At 36.2% G+C, this 2,500-nt stretch overlaps 1 protein-coding gene across 1 annotated transcript in view; it reads left to right on the top strand.

Moving 5' to 3' along the window:
* Positions 1-2,500, top strand: part of LOC125043057 — a 421,391-nt gene that overhangs the window by 164,889 nt on the left and 254,002 nt on the right. The window lies entirely within an intron of this gene.

Raw genomic sequence — 2,500 nt, 5'->3', positions numbered from 1 at the left:
TATTGACGTTGGTAGTATAGGCCTAACTGTTATTTTGCCGTCCTTACTGAGGTAGGCCTATACCGTAGATATTTTGTTACTGTTATTATTATCGTTATTATCATTATTATTATTATTATTATTATTATTATTATTATTATTATTATTATTATTACTATTATTGCTATTGTTTTATTTGTATTATAATAAGTATTTTCACAGTGTCTTTTATTATACTTGTGCTTTCAATTAATTTATTGTTACCATAGATAATATTCTCTTATGATTTCAATACAAATTTTTCTTGTTAATAATTTCTCTCTCTCTTTCGAATGTGTGAATGCAATTTCGTTCCATTTGTTCACTTTCACTTTTATTTGTCTTTCAGATTTACATTTTAAATGGTGCGTTTATGAATTTGGATTGTGTAACTGCCTTACTCATTATCACTTTTGCTTTCTCTGTGTTAAAAGTTGCCTGCTGCTGCTTCTGTGGTGCCATTTTCAATGTTGGTGTTTTTATTACTGATGTTGTTATTATCCTTATACCATCTTCATCTTCATTTTCATCTTCATCTTCATCTTCATCTTCATTTTCATCCTCATCTTCATCTTCATTTTCATCTTCATCTTCATCTTCATCTTCATCTTCATCTTCATCTTTATCTTTATCTTTATCTTTATCTTCATCATCATCATCATCATCATCTTTTCTTCTTCACTTCATCTTCATCATCTTTTTTAATCATGATCATTATTATGTATGATAATGATAATGATCTTATTGTTCTTGTTATCATCGTTATTAGCATTAATGAGGTTATGAATTTCACAGGTTTTCATTACCAATGCAACAATATTTGTTTGTTTTTAATTATCGTTAAAGGCAATATTGGACTTAATATTAACAACACTATTAGCATGCCATTAGCATCACTATGCATGTCTCAGTATTATATTCAAATGCTATACAAGATGGATTTGTGATCTTTTTGGGTAGACGGTTATTTTTTAAATTTTCGTTTCAAAAAGATGATGAAATATTCGTTAGATAACGGGTAATACTTTCTAAATACTGGAGAATAATTTCTATTAATTTCAGTGACATTTCACCATTACTCATGTAATAGATTAAGTTGGATAGTATTTTTTTTTTTTCCCCTTTGTTTCTTCTTTTTTTAAACATTCATTTACGACAATATTTTCTCGACGGTCACGTGATCCAGTTTTAAATGGCGCAGCGACTTGGCGAGAAATTAATCGATTTTAAGAGGCCTTTTCGCGCATTTTAACGACTCTTTTAGTCACCTATTTGAACATGAAGCTGCAGCATTACAAAACCAAAGAGAAGAAAATAGCGTTGTTTTTGTTAGTCTAAGTGAAAGAAAAGCAAAATATGTTGGAAAGGTATTGTAATAACTAGACATAAGATTGTTTAATTTCCGGTTGGTACGGTCGATGTGCGTTCACGTGTTTGTGCATTTTCTGAATACGTTATGGATTTTCTTTCTCTATCCCTCCTTGCTTCCAGCTTTCCAGCTCTTCGCTGTTTGTCTCTCTTGATTTTCTTTTTCCTTCTCTTCTCTTCTCTCTCTTCTCTCTCTCTCTCTCTCTCTCTCTCTCTCTCTCTCTCTCTCTCTCTCTCTCTCTCTCTCTCTCTCTCTCTCTCTCTCTTCTCTCTCTCTCTCTCTCTCTCTCTCTCTCTCTCTCTCTCTCTCTCTCTCTCTCTCTCTCTCTCTCTCTCTCTCTCTCTCTCTCTCGCTCTCTCTCTTTCTCTCGCTCTCTCTCTCTCTCTCTCTCTCTCTCTCTCTCTCTCTCTCTCTCTCTCTCTCTCTCTCTCTCTCTCTCTCTCACACGCACACACGCACACGCACACGCACACGCAAACGCACACACACACACACACACACACACACACACACACACACACACACACACACACACACACACACACACACACACACACACACATACACACACACACACACAAACGCACACGCACACGCACACACACACACATACACACACACAAACGCACACGCACATACACACACACACACACACACACACACACACACACACACACACACACACACACACACACACACACACACACTCAAACAAAAACAAACAAACACACACTCACCCAGACACACATACGCCCTTTTATGCACATTCCTAAACATGTACGCAAATGTACGCTGTGTCTATGAAGGAAGAGTCAATTACCGTATATCATTCTTGTATATTCTCCATAAAAACGCCAGAGCGAATCGCCGTAAAGCCATTTTGTTTGATTTGTTCTTTGTAGATCAAGTTTGTTGTTTAATATGGGATCGTAGTTGTGCGCCAGCCGGTGTGTGTATTTGTTTCACTCGTTTCTCTTGGTTTCTGCGTGTATGTCCCTTTTTCTCTTTTCTTTTTCTTTTTCTTTTCTCTCTCTCTCTCTCTCTCTCTCTCTCTCTCTCTCTCTCTCTCTCTCTCTCTCTCTCTCTCTCTCTCTCTCTCTCTCTCATTTTCCC

This window comes from Penaeus chinensis, chromosome 33 (assembly GCF_019202785.1).
Source record: "Penaeus chinensis breed Huanghai No. 1 chromosome 33, ASM1920278v2, whole genome shotgun sequence".
Lineage (NCBI taxonomy): Eukaryota > Metazoa > Arthropoda > Malacostraca > Decapoda > Penaeidae > Penaeus > Penaeus chinensis.
Note: the sequence above shows the minus strand (reverse complement) of the source record. Positions and strands in the feature narration are given on the sequence as shown.